The sequence below is a fragment of the Schistocerca serialis genome, chromosome 11, assembly GCF_023864345.2.
Source record: "Schistocerca serialis cubense isolate TAMUIC-IGC-003099 chromosome 11, iqSchSeri2.2, whole genome shotgun sequence".
Classification (NCBI taxonomy): Eukaryota; Metazoa; Arthropoda; class Insecta; order Orthoptera; family Acrididae; genus Schistocerca; species Schistocerca serialis.
The window spans coordinates 184440313-184457458 of NC_064648.1; the positions used below are offsets into that span (position 1 = coordinate 184440313).

A 17146-nucleotide genomic window follows, 5' to 3' on the forward strand; every position below is an offset into this window, starting at 1 on the left:
GCTTGGGGCGAAATACTTCCCCCGCTATTTAGTCTGTTCTCGGACCGATGGGGGGGACGTGCGCCACCTCCAAGCCCATGTTGTTTGTACAGCATATCGAGGATATCTTCAGAGAAATCGAGGCTCTTAGTAAAATGCTTTCCGGGTCCATTCTCATAAAGACCACCTCCGCTACACAGTCGGTGGCGCTCCAGGCATGCGACCGACTAGGGGACATCCCAGTGTCCATTGTCCCACATCTGGCGCTCAATATGACGCAGGGGATTATTTTCCATCAGGACCTCCTGCTGCAATCTGATGAGCAGCTCAGGGCCAACCAGGAGCGCCCTATAATGCATTTCGTCCGGTGAGTCCAGTGCGGCCCCAAAGATCATCGCGTCGACACTGGGGCATTTATCCTCGCCTTCAAGGGAGATGTTCTCCCAGAGAAGGTAAAGGTGATGTGCTACCGGTGCGACGTGCGCCCTAACGTCCCGCCTCCTATGCAATGATCTTGATGTTTGCACTTCAGGCACATGTCGTCACGGTGTGAAGCTGAGCCCCTTTGTGGCGATTGTGGTCGTCCTCTTCGTGAGGAACGTACGTGCACCCCACCACCTCGGTGCGTCAATTGTCCTGGCCTCCACTCGCCTAGATCTTTTGGCTACATCGCATATCAAAAGGGGAAGAAGATACAAGAATTGAAAACCTTGGACCGTCTGTCTTATTCTGAGGCCAGGAAGAAATATGACTGCCTCCATCCCGTGATGTTGACAACGTCGTTTGCTTCGGTCGTGTCCACTGCTTCTGCAGTATCCTCACCTCTATCCTGTCCCCCCTCCACCTCCTCACCCCATCCGGGGTCTATGCCTCCGCCTCCCAAATCCCTCCCTTCCAAATCCTCCTCCCTCGCGGCCCCTGCCCCCTCTGCCCCAGGGGCCACCCTTCCTCCTCCTTTGCCGCCTGAGAAATGATCCTCTTCTCAGGCGTCCATCAGGGAAACGTTACGGACCCCAGATTCTGAGGTCCGGCGTTCAAAAAAGGACCGCGAGCGTGAGGACTTTCTTCGGGTCCAGCCCCCACAGCCCACCATCCCTGTTACTCATCGGTCTTCCAAGAAGGCCTCAAAGAAGAAGTCTTTATCCCCCTCTCCACCCCGGCAAGTTTTGTTTGATGCTCCATCCGACAGTCACTGCTCCCGGCCATCCTCAGTTTCGCCGGGACGCTCTGCTGCCAGGCGCTTAGCTGGCCTGTCGTTGGCGGACGATGCTGCCCCTCCTGTGCAACCCAGAAATGAGGAATGTGGCCGCAGCTGGCGACAACTCGATGGAACAGGATCCGCCTCCCGAAAGTTGTAGCGATGTTCCCTCAAAACCTGGCCCTCCGCGGCCGTCGAGGTGACCAGCTCTTCACCTGTTTCGTTACCCCTTTCTCTGATTCGCGATGGCTCTGTTACATTGGAACATAAGAGGTATTCGATCTAATCTGGAAGAATTACAACTGCTCCTCCACCTGCACTGTCTGCTCATCATTGGTCTCCAGGAAACAAGGTTACACCCAACTGACCGATTGCTTTTACCCATTATATCTCCGAGCGATTTGACCTAACCCCTGTGGATGGTATTCCAGCTCATAGTGGGGTCATGTTGCTCGTTTGGGACGATGTCTATTACCATCCCATCCCGTTGTTCCCATACCCAAACCCAGGAAGGATAGACACCTTCCTTCTAGTTACCGCCCCATTTCCCTTACAAGCTGTGTCTGTAAGGTGATGGAGCGCATGGTTAACGCTCGGTTGGTTTGGATTCTTGAATCTTGACGGCTACTTACCAATGTTCAATGCAGCTTTCTTTGACGCCGCTCTTGCTATTGACCACCTTGTGACCTTGTCGACGTTCATCATGAACAACTTTTTGCGAAAGCGCCAAATGGTAATTGTGTTCTTCGATTTGGAGAAGGCTTACAATACCTGTTGCAGAGGAGGTATCCTCCGCACTACGCTCAGGTGGGGCCTACGCGGTCGCCTGCCCCTTTTTATTGATCCATTTTTAACAGATCGAATGTTTAGGATACGTGTGGGTTCCGTATTGTCTGACATCTTCCTCCAGGAGAATGGAGTGCCTCAGGGCTCCGTTTTGAGCGTAGCCCTTTTTGCCATAGCGATCAATCCAATTATGAATAGCATGCCATATAACGTCTCTGGCTCTCTTTTCGTCGATGACTTCGCGATCTACTGCAGTGCCCAGAGAACATGCCTCCTGGAGCGCTGCCTTCAGCCTATACTCATGGAGTGTGGCTAATGGCTTCCGGTTCTCTGAAGAGAAGACAGTATGCATCAACTTTTGGCGATATAAAGCATTCCTTCCACCATCCATATATCTCAGTCCCATGGCTGTCCTGTTAGCTTTATGTGGGTTCCAGGCCATGTAGGAGTGCCTGGGAATGAGGCTGCTGATGTTGCAGCCAAAGCTGCAGTCGTCCTGCCTCGGCCAGCCTCACTTTGTGCCCATCGTCTGATATTAGTGGGGTTGTTTGTAAGAGGTTTGTGTCATTATGGCGGGATACTTGGTCGTCACTTCAAGGAAATAAGCTCCGGGTCATAAAACCATTCCCAACTGCTTGGACAACCTCCTCCCAACCATCTCAGTAAGAGGAGGTCATTTTGGCCAGGTTGCGAATTGGGCATTGCTGGTTTAGCCACCACTACCTGCTCTCCAGTGACCCAGCCCTGCAGTGCCCTTGTGGTCATGCATTGACAGTGCGCCATGTTTTATTGTCGCGTCCCCGTTTTAATCAATCTCATGTTGTTCTGTCTCTGCCGTCTACCTTACAGGAAATTTTAGCTGACGACGCTTGAGCAGCTGCTCGTGTTCTTCGTTTTATTACTTTGACGGACTTGTGCAAAGACATCTAACCCTTTTAATTATTTTATCTGCATCCTTGTAAGAACTTTCTGGTGTCCCCCCCCTCCCCAACCCCTTGAGTTTTACCAGATTATATGTGCACTTACATTTGTGATTGGACGCTAATGACCTTAGTAGTTGAGCTCCCTAAAACCCCACAAAAAAAACCATTGCTGAATGAGAAGAAATTTAAATTTTTGCTAATAAGTAGATTTACACAAGATGCCTTAGAAAATCTGTTTTCAATGGGCCACTTCAAAAATCCAGCACCAACACCACGAGAATTGAGATCAGCACTGAGGGTAATTACTTGTCCTCAGTTCTTTACTACTGTGACTGATAATAATGAGACTTAGGACAGTAGTTTCCTGGAAGAATTAGTGGGTGAATCTGTAAGTGAAGATGAGGATAAGTGTGCTGGGGTAGTTGATGAGCCACTTTGTAATATGGTGTGTGATTATGAGCACGAGTCTCTACACTATTTATGAAGTAACACTTTTAGGCAAGATATGAAGCATCATGCACTTTGAAAGTTTTGTGAGGAGGGCCCAACTGCATCTAGAGAAATTGTCTGTATGTCTGTGAACATGCTTTTTCATCTAAAGTCCTTTACAGAGACCTAACTTATTGAGCCAACAAGTGAGGTTGTCTGTGTATTTCAAATGGCAGAGATGTATTTGAGAAGCAACAAGAAGATATTACTCTTATGTGGATTGTTGCTCTCTGATATAGCCACTTCAGTGGTTGCATCAGTGAAGGAGAAAGTATTTTCCCAGTCTGCCACAGTGTACAGGAGAAAATAATTCACAGTTTCTTGGCAACAAGAGTTCATCTGCTTCTAAGGGAGGGGAATAAAAAATATCAGCGTGTAGTGACTCAAGGTAGTAGAAGTACGGACACGAGAAAATTAGTGCAGAAACTGTGACATCCAAAATCACTTTTTTATAAATGATTTGAAAAACTGACCTTCAAACATCTTTTGGTTGTCATTAACACTTTGGCACAAAATGTCGTTAACATGTTCTCTTCAGATGATCTCATTTGTGTTTAATTTACAGTGATTTCTATTTTTGTTCCATGTTTCTTTCTCTGAGTTTGGAATGTTCTTATTATCTCGTGTAATATTTGTTACATTTTGCAAGTAGACTATTTCCCTGTCAAGGGTTTGGAATGATGCAATATAAATAAAAACTTTGTCCTTAAACCTGTGTACATATTTGACTTTTTGCTTTGCCACTACCTTTGTTTCTTCCTTGTGATTCATTTGATTTCTTTTATTTTTTCTCTGAATTTTAATAGCTTCTTATACATATGATGGAACTACATTTCATGTAATATTGTAGAGAGGAAAAAAGTATACCTTCTTCCAGAAAGAACACTAGCTTGCACTCTGTACTCTTTCCTAGCTCAGAATGAAATAGCACATATGCAAAATCTGTTGGAGAGTACGTTATGAAGAACACTTGTTTCTAAACATGGTAAAATTTGAATGTCATTTAAAGTAAATGCCATGCGCATTTTGTATTGTAACCTATTTTTATTTGTCTTCATAATCTAGAAATTTATGTTGAAAACCATGAATATGTGAATGGAAATGCAGTTGACTCGGGTAACTTTGCACCACTTTAAACCATTTTTTGAAAATACTGCCCGCAAAATGTTACTTGTTGCAACCCATGTAGTTAAAGGTACTGATTGGTTTTGATGGTAAAAATACAGACAAATTGACCTTTTACTGTGATATTTTAAAACTTATACTGATAAAGTTACACTGCCATTCTGGCGAAGTTTAGGTCAGTCGTGGAAAACACATTATTTTACCCATATAAAATTATCTGGGAAATTTTAAGCCATTCCAAAAGTAAGTCAGTGGTTAATAAGAAGCCTATACAAATTGTTCTAGTTCAATAACGCAGCTTTACTTTGAAGATTAAAGATATTTAGATAGACCTGTTTCTACACAGTGTCTAGTTAAGGCAATATAAATCTAAAAATAACACATTTCTTCAGGAGATTTTTAATAACACATATTACGATTAATAGTGCACACATTGTCTTCAAAGTAGAACAACACTTTCAGTAATACCATATAGTAAATACATTCCCTCGAACATTTTCAGATATTGAGCATAGATGTTCACTGCTATTATGGACCATGCTCCTTTCTGTTAAAAGGTATTGGGGAAGATTCATCCTTTTATTAATAGACTGTCTTTGCAGTACAAAAGTCCATCTTAGCATTCAAGCCAAAACATATTTCATTTTTCCTTTCTTGGTCCTGCAATTGCAACTTATTTTAAATGAGATGTAATTGCCTCATCTCTGCTGCAGTGAATTCTCCAGCATGTGATTTACCTTCATACAGTGTAACGATATATCAATTATTTGAAAGTTGTATTCAAAAATAAATGTAAATTTAATGAACAAATCTATCAGCAAACCTAGAACCACGTTCCTTTATTGGTAGTGACAGAAATGATGTTTATAAGTTCCCTGTGAGACTGCTGTTTACACCTAATTCAGCTAATTTCGTGCTACTTCCAGGAGCATCTCCAGGCTGATTATTTTAATTTCAATGTCTGGCTACTGCAGCATGAGTTCTTATACATTTTCTTATTTTTGGGTTTATGTTGGTTGTGGCGGGGAAGGTTGCAGGAACTCTCCTTACACACTCAGTTAATTTTATCCATTTCTGGCCTTTCATCTTTTTATACATTTCTGTTACCTAGTTTGCCATGCATTTGAACATCAAAGAAAAATGAGAAGAGCTAATGGGATGGTTTAATAGTAATTTAATTACAAAATAGAAATCTTAGAGTATAGTTTAAACATACATTTCGGATGCTCATAATAAAATCGTACTTCGTTCAATACAATATAATGTAAAAAAAGAATACCTTTATGCACAATGCAAGTACCGAACCTACGACCTTACATTCAGTAAACATTGTTACCGGGAGACGTCTATTTCTTGTGCAACCTGGCCAAGAATATATAGTACCTACATTAATACGAATAGTTGTTACTGTCTCGTACAGCCTACTTTGATCATAGGACTAGTTTCATTTGAACACATTTTAAACATATTGTATTTTCTTGTACTTCAGTAATCATTATCCTAATGCCATGAATTTGCAGAAAAAAATTTGTGGAATAGACCTGACAAAACTATAAAGCATGCGTAATCATATAGGCACGTTTATCAATTCTGTTTACTGAGGTACCGTGCATATACATGTAAAGGCAATGCTTTCATTTCATAGCAGAAACAAGAAATAAGTCGATATAGAGCTTTACATCAGCGACTGATTTTTCCCTGCACTTGCGGCCTAATATTGGTTCCCTTATGCCCTACTGACTATTGGATAGGTCCAATTTCACGCTAATTACGGAAGCAGAAGTTCAAACTCGATACCGCATCAAGAACTGCGAAATATACTTCCACTATTAATAAGAATAGCAGGCAAAAAACTGTTATGCTCCCCGCAACAAATGCTTTTCGACTTATTTCGCTATAAATTTGTTGTTTTGTTGCAAAATATCCGACATGTTCTGTTTGAAGCCACTGATCAGTTTTAGCGGTGTATTAGACAGCTGAGTGCACTTCTTTAATAAACATGGCTAAATATACTGCAACAGCAAATCTATCACCAGCGGCGCAGTGGGATTAAAGTGGCGCCCACTGGCTGGGTGACCATACTTTCCCTATACAAGGAATCATGCTCTGCAACTCACGCCTGCCATCTGTGGGTGGCAATTAGAACTACGGCTACACTCCCGGCAGCTGCTGCTATCTCACGTCACCCCTGTACACTACTTCCCGCTGGCTGGTTTCTTTTTAAGTTCGTCAGGTTAGCGCGAGCGCAATCCCGACTTCCAAAAATTATGCGCCCGAGGGACGGGCGTTTTTTTTTAAATTTATTTGAGAACATAACATCATTACAACAATATATGAACAGAAAAAGGTAATTTTGAATAGCAGGTCAATATTTTACATAATCTAAATCCTTTAAAGAAAACCGAACTAAAAAACAATTGAAATGTGTGACAAGTTATTCACAGAGCGCTTTTTGGTAACAATTCTAAAAAAGCAGTATGAGTTGTGAAATTTAAACAAAAATTGAAATAAGTGTATCATGTAAGAAAGTAAGAGAAAATGGAAAACTCTAACGAGAAAAGAGAAATAAAAGGGATACTTCTAGCGAAAGCATTCAATGTAACTGAAACATCCTCTGATAGCCATACAGTAACGCAATTGATAAAGGGTTGGCACAATGTTCGCTGTACTTTGGTGAACGGTGCAATCGTTGATGACATTCCGACAGGAAGGCCATGTGCTGCATGGCGTCGCTCTGTTGTAACTCAAAAGTGGCGTAGGCGGTGTGTCCCAGTAGCCAGGCCGCGGCGTTGCACTTTGTTCTTGGGTGCAGTTTGAAGTCAGGAAAGAGAATGCACATCGGTGTCACACTGGAAGGAGCAGTCTCCACCATCAATCGGCATAACTCCCATACTCTCCACACGTAGCGGCACGCTATACGGTGGTCTCTGGTGACCGCATCTACACACTGGCTGCATTCGTTCGTCTGACTGAGGTGAGTGTCTGTTAGTCGCTGCTTAGTCGAAAAGGTGTCATTGATAACTCAGTACCACAGCAAACTCATGTCCAGAATCTCCCCCCATTACACCTCCTGCCGTCTTCTGCTTGCCTGGACTTCCAACGTGAGTGCAACGAACAAACTGACGCCATAGGCGAAAGAAAAAATTGTCATTTCAATACTGGAACGAATCCCGACCCAGCTGGTACGATAGCAGATATTCTTGGCATTTAAGCAGCACTTTCCGTCATAATTCGAGGGTTTCACTGTGTGAGAAAAAACGTGGGAAGAATTTTTACGTGGCTGACGGCATTGTGATGTTTACATCTAGTCCACATAAACCTGGAGGACAGTCGAGTTAAGGACCTCAAACACCATGTCTGAAAGTATTCTTGAAATTCGATACAAAAAACTAATAAAATACAATGAAGAAATCGACAAAAGTTGCGGATTGGGCAGAGAAGAAAAAAAAACAGGAAAATAAAAGTAATCTGGGCTGCTTTACTGTGAACACACATGCTAAAGGCTTTCGAAAAGTAATTTTCCTGATTGTTCGAAAGGCGAAGTTTGAAAATGCTACCAGCTTTGACTTTCAGCAAGTGATCTTTAAATGACAGTCTGCATGCCAGCATCTGGATGATAGATCGACCTAGGAAGTTTCTGCCTTCTGGTGCAGGCGCCCGAAATGAAAACTGGAAATATAACAGTTCCAGAGCTGTATCTCATGTTCATCCGCGATGCGAACATGAAACCCGGAAACGTACGTGAGATGCACTTCCGCGTTTCGTAAAGAGGCTCATAACATGTTATCTGAGCCCTCCAAAAATGACTGCGAATACATAACACACTATCGATGGTGTCCGTAGTTGCCATATTTAAATAACACCTTGCTAAGAGACTTTATGGGTATGAAGTATATTTTTCACAGATAATAAAAAGAAGTGGGCGCTTATTGCTATTTTTCTAGCAAACTGCAAATAAGAAATTGATATACGTGGAAACATGTATGTTACTTCCAAAGTTTTCGTGCTAACCTTGTGAATGGGAGGTAAAATATGCAGCGTCAGCAAACTGCGGTGGTTCTCGGCGTTGCCAACAGATGGCAGGTCAAGACGCTGCTTCAGATAACTTGGCGATCCTTTTAGCCCCGTCTCTTATCGCCGTCTACAGTTCGTGATTGGCCGAAAACGAGTTGCACTGGTGACGTAAGGTTAGGTTCGTTTAAGCAGTCGCCGGCGGTCCCACGTGCATACGCAGAGCTGAGCTGAAATTTACAGAATGTTATTCTTTGGCAAATTCCGTCCAGGCAGCACGCTGTTCTCTCGTTATTGTAGCTCCTCACATGGTTTTATACTGAGACCTACAGAAGGGGATCCACATCTCCGGCGGTACACCGAAAGGTTACCGCCCTTCGATAGTGCCGTTTTCGCGCTAATCGAAGTGCTAGGGTTTACAGGTGCCAGCCAGCCAGCCAGCCAGCCAGCCAGCCAGCAGCAGTTCCCGGTCCCGGCCTGCAGCGGTGGTCCCGCAGCCAGCCAGCCAGCCAGCCAGCCAGCCAGCCAGCAAGCCAGCCAGCCCTCCGGTGCCAGCAGCAGTCCAGCCAGCAGCAGTCCTGCCAGCAGCAGTCCAGCCAGCAGCAGTCCTGCCAGCAGCAGCAGCAGCAGCAGCAGCAGCAGCCGCCGCCGCCGCCGCCGCCCCGGCCCAGTCCGCGGCAGCAGCGTCCCTGCCTCTCGCCGTCGCCGTCGCCGTCGCCGTCGCCGTCGCCGTCGCCGTCCGTCGTCTCCCAGTGTGTGTCCTGTCCCTTTAGTGCTGTGTTTTTCTTTCTTCTTCTTGTCGTCATGTCCGCCCCCACCACCACCGTCACTACTACCACCACCGCCATCGTGTATACGTCCCCTTCCGCCGCCACCACCACTATCACTTGGTGTGCCCAGTCCCACCCCCCTCCTTCCATCCCTCCCCTCCTCTCTATCCCTTCGCCCTCGCTCTTTGTCGCCCCCTCTCCCGCCTCTTCCTCTCGTTCTGATCCTTTCCCCCCACTCCCCCAGCCTGTCACTGCAGCTCCGGCTAGGGTGGTGGCCCGTCGGGCCACTGCCCACGCCCAGCTCTCCCCGTCGCCGTCGCCATCGCCATCACCGCCACCACCGTCATCGTCACCATCACCATCACTGCCACATTCGCCTGCACCGTCACAGTCACTCTCTCCGGCGCCGACTGCTGCGTCCGTGCCGGGACCTGTCCCTTCCCGCCACCTCCCCATCGTTCCCGTCCCTCATGTCACCACCCGCCCATCTGCCGCTGTCAAACGCCCTAGTGGCGCCTCCACTTCCTCTGCTCCTAAAAAGGCTCCACCCCGCCCCCCATCCCCACCCCAAAATGCCATGGACGTCTCCCCACCAGGCCCCGCTCCCTCCTCCTCCTCCTCCCCACCCGGTCTCTACAAATATCTCCTGTCCCATCCCGATCCTTCCTTCCTCGAGGCCCGGAATCTCTCCCTCCTCCTCCGCCAACATTTCCCTGGCGCCCCCATATCTCTCCTTACTCCCAGACGGGATTCTGTTCTTATCTCCTCCCCCAGCCCCACCCTCCATACTGACATCCTCTCCCGCCTCCCCATCACCCGTTTTGGTCCTCACGCCACCCTCACCCCTGCTCCCTCCCCATCTCCTACCCGCCAACCCCAACCCCCGCGTCGCCCGCCGACCCTCACCGCCGTGATCACTCGGCTTAGCCCGTCGATCACGGAGGAGGAGGTGCTGGCGGAGCTGAAGGCCCATCCCACCCTGGAGGTGCGGGCAGTCCGCCGCATTTTCAACGCGACCGGCCCCACCCGCCTTATGCGGGTTTTCTCTGAGGACGCCCCCTCCATTGACCGTCTCCTGAAGGAGGGTGCCCTCCTCTTCAATCAGCGGTTCAAAGTCGACCCCTCCCGCTCCCCCCCTCAATCCCTGCGCTGCCAGAGATGTCTGCGCTACAATGCACATCCAACAGCCGAGTGCCGCGAGGCCCCCACCTGCCCGCATTGTCGGCAAGCGCACTTCCTCCGGCAGTGCCCCAACCTCCAATCCCCTCCCTCCTGTAATACCTGCAGCCTCCCCCACCCCACCTACTCCCAAAAATGTAAAGCCCGACCTCCTCCTACCACTCCTGAACTCACCGTCCCTGTCCGTCCCCTGGACGCCCCCACCCCTCCTGGCAATTCCCTTCGTCCCCCCCCCACTGCTGAGGACATCATCAGGTTCCTCACCATTGTCCTCCAAAACGTCCATCCCTTTCAGCGCCCCCACACCTTACAACAGATCTCCCTCGCCGCCCGTTCCATATTCCACCTTAAAATGTACGCCACCTTTTCCAATAACCAGGCCCATTTCACCTTCTCCCGCCTTGACACCCTCGTCTAAGTCCTTCCAATGGCGCGACAGCATCGTATCCTTTTCAACAATATCCGCTCCCTTCCCGCCAACAAGAACCTCTTCCTGCACACCCTTGCTACCCACCGTGTGGATGCCTTCCTCCTTAATGAAACCTTCCTCCAACCCCACCACTCCATCCACACCTCCCCCTATCTCCTCCACCGCTCCGATAATCCCCTCCCAGTTGCGCGTGGCGGAGTTGCCATTGGCCACCACCGCCAGATCCCCGTTCGGCTCCAGCCTCTCCTTCCCGACCCCACCGAACACCTGATCCTTAGTCTCTTCTTCCCCGGCCTTACCATTACCTGTGCCACCATCTATGTCCGCCCCAACGCCCCTCTTCCTTTCGACTTCCTCTCCCACATCGACCGTACCTTCTCCTCCTATGTGATCGCCGCCGACCTCAACATCCATAGTCGCTCCGCTGCCCAGTTACGGCGGTGGCATCGGTTCCTCTCCTCCCTTCAAGGCGACCTCATCCCCATCCCCCAGCACACCCGTCCCGAATCCAACTCCACTCCCGATGTTATCCTCTCCTCCCCCAACCTCCTTGGTCGCATTACGGTGGATGTCCTGGAGCCTATTGGTAGCGACCATCTCCCTGTCCTCCTCACCGTGTCAGACGGCCGTCGCCCCCGCCCCGACCCTCGTCATGACCCTCCCCCTAAGTACATCCATGACTATTCCCGTGCCAACTGGAATGCCTACCGGGATACCCTCTCCACTCAGGTCGATAGCCACCCTCTCGCCTACCGCCGTCCCGATGATGTCACCCATGCCGCCTCCTTTCTCCAGCAGACCTTGTCTGAGGCCGTGGAGGCCCACGTCCCTACTGTTGCCGTCCACCCCCACCATCCTACCTTACCACCACAGGCCGTCCTCCTCCTCCGTGAATCCCGTCGTCTCTACCGTGCCTTCCTCCGCACGCGTGACCCGGACACCCTACGACGCCACCGGCAACTACAGCGACACATTCGAAATTTGCTCGCGGCCAAGAAACGCCGGGACTGGCGACAGACATGCACCCGTTTAAATGCTACCCTCCCTATAAACTCGTCCAAGTTCTGGACCGCCTTCCGTCGCCTTACCGGAACTAAACCCTCCCCCTACTATCCTCTTCTCCACGATGATCACCCCTTCCCTGACGCCCTTAGTAAGGCCAATCACTTTGCCTCCTACCTGTCCGATGTGTTTTCCATCCCTGATGATCCCCAGTTCGATTACTCCCTCTTCCCAGATATCCGCGATCGAACTGACACCTCTGTCCCTCCCCTCGCTCCTGGTTTCCAGTACTTGGACAACATTCCACACACGGACCTTAATGCCCCCATCACCACACAGGATCTCATCGATACACTCCGCACCAAACGCAACACCGCTCCTGGTCACGATCGTGTTACCTACCGTCACCTTCGTGAAGCACCTGTCTCTTTTCTCTCCACCCTGGCCAGGCTCTACAATGTAGTCCTGTCCACCGGTTACTACCCCGACCTGTGGAAAACTTCCCGTATCCTCATGTTCCTCAAACCTGGCAAACCGCCGTCCGCCGTCTCCTCCTACCGTCCCATCAGCCTTACCTCGGTCTTCAGCAAGGTCCTGGAATCTATCCTCACCCGCCGCATCCACCAGCATCTCCGCCAGCACCGTCTCCTCCCCGTTACCCAGTGTGGCTTTCGGCCGTCCTTCTCTTCCGACGATCTTCTCCTTCACCTCACTCATCTCCTTTCCGAACATCTCAATTCCCGTCGCTCCGCAATCTTCCTCTCTCTTGACCTCGAACGCGCCTATGACCGCGTATGGCATTCCGGTCTCCTCTTCAAGCTCCAAACCTTCGCCCTTCCCATTAACTACGTTCGTCTGATCGGTTCCTTTCTCTCCCGCCGTCCTTCCTATGTCACCATCCATAACACCGATTCCTACACCTTTTTCCCCTCCGCCGGTGTGCCCCAAGGCTCCGTCCTCTCCCCCCTTCTGTACTTGTTGTACACGGCGGACATGCCGCCGCCGTCACCCCCCGTCCACCTTCTCCAGTTTGCCGATGACACCGCCTTCCTTGCCCTTGCCCCCACCCTGCGACGCTCCCAACACCTTCTCCAATCCCATCTTGACCGGTTCACCGCTTGGTGCAACCAGTGGTTGCTCAAGGTCAATCCTTCCAAAACCCAGGCGATCATTGTAGGCAAAACCACTCCCTCCTTCCGCCTCCTTGATTTCTATCTCACCGTTTATGGCCGTCCCATCGCTCTCACCCCCACCCTTAAGTACCTTGGCGTCACCCTCGACCGTCGCCTCTCCTGGACTCCCCATCTCCAGACAATCCAAGCCAAGGCACGTTCCCGCCTCCGTCTCCTCAAGCTCCTTTCCGGCCGAACGTGGGGTCTGGACCCCTCCACCATCCTCCACACCTATAAGTCCCTCATCCGCCCTATCCTCTGTTACGCCCATCCCGCCTGGATCTCCGCCCCCCCTTCCTTTTATAAATCCCTCCAAATCCTTGAACGCCATGCTCTCCGCCTTGCCTATCGCATCCGTCTCCCTTCCCCCACGCGGATCCTGTATGACCTTATCCCCTTCCCCCACCTCCTCCTCTTCCTCGAAAGGCTACGCATCCTATACACCTCCCGTAAACTCGATCCTCCTCACCCGCTCGTCTCCCCGATCCTCTCCCACCCCCGCCCGCTGCCGCGCCTGTACTCCCATGTCCCACCCGGTCTCCATCTCTCCACCCTCCTTACCCTCTCCCAAGGTGGTTTCCGCCAGCTCCCTCTCCCTGATGATGTCCTCGTCCCCTCCATCTACCCCTCCTATCAACTTTGACCCTGCCCCCCGTCCCTCCTGGTGTCCTTTCCCTGCGGCACCCTCCCTCCTTTCTCTTCCCTTCCCTTCTCTCTCCTTTTCCCCCATCCCCTCCCTCCACCCCTCTTCTTCCGGGCTTCCCCTCCCCCTTCCTCCCTCCCCCCTCTTTCCCCTGCCCGTGGCGTCCCTGCTCACCCCTCTCGCTTTCCCTCTCCCCCTCCTCCTCCTCCTCCTCCTCTCTTGGCAGGTCCCCGGACTCGCACACGCATCGTGAACTTTCGCGCGCCGGAGATCATCGCCCTCGGATTAGTGTCTGTGCCGTCGTGTCTGTGCCTCAGTGTTTTTCGCCGTCCACGCTCCTTCGTTCACGTGTGTCATCTACCTCGTCAGTGCTTGTGCCCAGTGCCGACGGTTTTTCTTGTTTGTTTCGTCAAGTGTGAACGGCTTCATGTTTTTTAACTATTGTATCTCCTGTTTTTTAACCGCCATTCTGTTACTTGTCTGTCTCCCTTTCTTTTTTCTTGTACTGCCTATGGCTGAAGAGCGGAGTACACTGTTCCGCTGCCAGCCCACCTTGTATGGGGTGTCCAAATTACAATAAAGAAAAAAAAAAAAAAAAAAAAAGGGGATCCATACTCGAGAAAATAAAGCGTAGTCAGCAGCATTTTTTTCAAGAAAATAATTTAGAAGTCGGTAGTGTGCAGGTTTATTAACAGGAAAGTAACTGGAACCCCTTCATCTCCGGCGGTACACCGCAAGGTTACCGCCCTTCGATTGTGCCATTTTCGCGCTAATCGAAGTGCTAGGGTTACAGGTGCCAGCCAGCCAGCCAGCCAGCCAGCCAGCCAGCCAGCCAGCCAGCCAGCCAGCCAGCAGCAGTTCCCTGTCCCGGTCCCGGCCTGCAGCAGTGATCCCCCAGCAGTCCAGCCAGCAGCAGTCCAGCCAGCAGCAGTCCAGCCAGCAGCAGCAGCAGCCGCAGCAGTGGTCCCCCAGCAGTCCAGCCGGCCAGCAGCAGTCCAGCCAGCAGCAGTCCAGCCAGCAGCAGTCCAGCCAGCAGCAGTTCAGCCAGCAGCAGCAGCCGCCGCCGCCGCCGCCGCCCCGGCCCCGTCCGCGGCAGCAGCGTCCCTGCCTCTCGCCGTCGCCGTCGCCGTCGCCGTCGCCGTCGCCGTCGCCGTCGCCGTCGCCGTCGCCGTCGCCGTCGCCGTCGCCGTCGCCGTCGCCGTCGCCGTCGCCGTCGCCGTCGCCGTCGCCGTCGCCGTCGCCGTCGCCGTCGCCGTCGCCGTCGCCGTCGCCGTCGCCGTCGCCGTCGCCGTCGCCGTCGCCGTCGCCGTCGCCGTCCGTCGTCTCCCAGTGTGTGTCCTGTCCTTTTAGTGCTGTGTTTTTCTTTCTTCTTCTTGTCGTCATGTCCGCCCCCACCACCACCGTCACTACTACCACCACCGCCATCGTGTATACGTCCCCTTCCGCCGCCTCCACCACTATCACTTGGTGTGCCCAGTCCCACCCCCCTCCTTCCATCCCTCCCCTCCTCTCTATCCCTTCGCCCTCGCTCTTTGTCGCCCCCTCTCCCGCCTCTTCCTCCCGTTCTGATCCTTTCCCTCCACTCCCCCAGCCTGTCACTGCAGCTCCGGCTAGGGTGGTGGCCCGTCGGGCCACTGCCCACGCCCAGCTCTCCCCGTCGCCGTCACCGTCACCACCGCCACCGCCACCATCGCCGCACCCGTCATCGTCCTCGTCGTCACCATCACCATCACTGCCACGTTCACCTGCACCGTCACAGTCACTATCTCCGGCGCCGACTGCTGCGTCCGTGCCGGGACCTGTCCCTTCCCACCACCTCCCCATCGTTCCCGTCCCTCCTGTCACCACCCGCCCCTCTGCCGCTGTCAAACGCCCTAGTGGCGCCTCCACTTCCTCTGCTCCTAAAAAGGCTCCACCCCGCCCCCCATCCCCGCCCCACAATGCCATGGACGTCTCCCCACCAGGCCCCGCTCATTCCTCCTCCTCCTCCCCACCCGGTCTCTACAAATATCTCCTGTCCCGTCCCGATCCTTCCTTCCTCGAGGCCCGGAATCTCTCCCTCCTCCTCCGCCAACATTTCCCAGGCGCCCCCATCTCTCTCCTTACTCCCAGACGGGATTCTGTCCTTATCTCCTCCCCCAGCCCAACCCTCCATACTGACATCCTCTCCCGCCTCCCCATCACCCGTTTTGGTCCTCACGCCTCCCTTACCCCTGCTCCCTCCCCATCTCCTACCCGCCAACCCCAACCCCCGCGTCGCCCGCCGACCCTCACCGCCGTGATCACTCGGCTTAGCCCGTCGATCACGGAGGAGGAGGTGCTGGCGGAGTTGAAGGCCCATCCCACCCTGGAGGTGCGGGCAGTCCGCCGCATTTTCAACGCGACCGGCCCCACCCGCCTTATGCGGGTTTTCTCTGAGGACGCCCCCTCCATTGACCGTCTCCTGAAGGAGGGTGCCCTCCTCTTCAATCAGCGATACCAGGTCGACCCCTCCCGTTCCCCCCCTCAATCCCTGCGCTGCCAGAGGTGTCTGCGCTACAATGCACATCCAACAGCAGAGTGCCGCGAGGCCCCCACCTGCCCGCATTGTCGGCAAGCGCACTTCCTCCGGCAGTGCCCCAACCTCCAATCCCCTCCCTCCTGTAATACCTGCAGCCTCCCCCACCCCACCTACTCCCAGAAGTGTAAAGCCCGACCCCCTCCCACCACTCCCGAACTCACCGTCCCTGTCCGTCCCCTGGACGCCCCCACCCCTCCTGGCAATTCCCTTCGTCCCCCCCCCACTGCTGAGGACATCATCAGGTTCCTCACCATTGTCCTCCAAAACGTCCATCCCTTTCAGCGCCCCCACACCTTACAACAGATCTCCCTCGCCGCCCGTTCCATATTCCACCTTAAAATGTACGCCACCTTTTCCAATAACCAGGCCCATTTCACCTTCTCCCGCCTTGACACCCTCGTCTAAGTCCTTATCATGGCGCGACAGCATCGTATCCTTTTCAACAATATCCGCTCCCTTCCCGCCAACAGGAACCTCTTCCTGCACACCCTTGCTACCCACCGTGTGGATGCCTTCCTCCTCAATGAAACCTTCCTCCAACCCCACCACTCCATCCACACCTCCCCCTATCTCCTCCACCGCTCCGATAATCCCCTCCCAGTTGCGCGTGGCGGAGTTGCCATTGGCCACCACCGCCAGATCCCCGTTCGGCTCCAGCCTCTCCTTCCCGACCCCACCGAACACCTGATCCTTAGTCTCTTCTTCCCCGGCCTTACCATTACCTGTGCCACCATCTATGTCCGCCCCAACGCCCCTCTTCCTTTCGACTTCCTCTCCCACATCGATCGTACCTTCTCCTCCTATGTGATCGCCGCCGACCTCAACATCCATAGTCGCTCCGCTGCCCAGTTACGGCGGTGGCATCGGTTCCTCTCCTCC

General features: G+C 52.0%; 1 protein-coding gene across 2 annotated transcripts in view; it reads left to right on the plus strand.

Annotated features, from left to right (window-relative positions):
* Positions 1 to 17146, plus strand: part of LOC126427123 (uncharacterized) — a 525102-nt gene that overhangs the window by 213387 nt on the left and 294569 nt on the right. The window contains exon 2 of one of the 2 annotated variants that reach the window (XR_007576535.1): positions 2964 to 3020. The exons of the other annotated variant lie outside the window; for it this stretch is intronic. The gene's annotated coding sequence lies outside the window, so the exon portion shown is untranslated. Of the gene's footprint in view, positions 1 to 2963; positions 3021 to 17146 lie in introns of those variants that run through there. 2 annotated transcript variants of the gene reach the window in all.